Source organism: Penaeus monodon, chromosome 34, assembly GCF_015228065.2.
Source record: "Penaeus monodon isolate SGIC_2016 chromosome 34, NSTDA_Pmon_1, whole genome shotgun sequence".
NCBI lineage: Eukaryota > Metazoa > Arthropoda > Malacostraca > Decapoda > Penaeidae > Penaeus > Penaeus monodon.
Window position 1 is genome coordinate 1,594,115 of NC_051419.1, and position 223 is coordinate 1,594,337.

The window sequence follows — 223 nt, forward strand, 5'->3', positions numbered from 1 at the left end:
CCTCGGCTTATTCCCCGCAGCAATATTGCTCAAACCCATCTCCCTCTTTCCTCTACATAGTGACGAATGGAAATATAAATGGGAAAATAAACTCCAATGTTTATATTCATGAATCAGACACAAAGCAGACCTTGTTTCCGTCGGTCACGCCTGTGGATTATTCAACTTCGTTTTGGAGGTCAACTTTGTGTAGGTTCTAGGTCTACAGTTTATCTTAAATTCA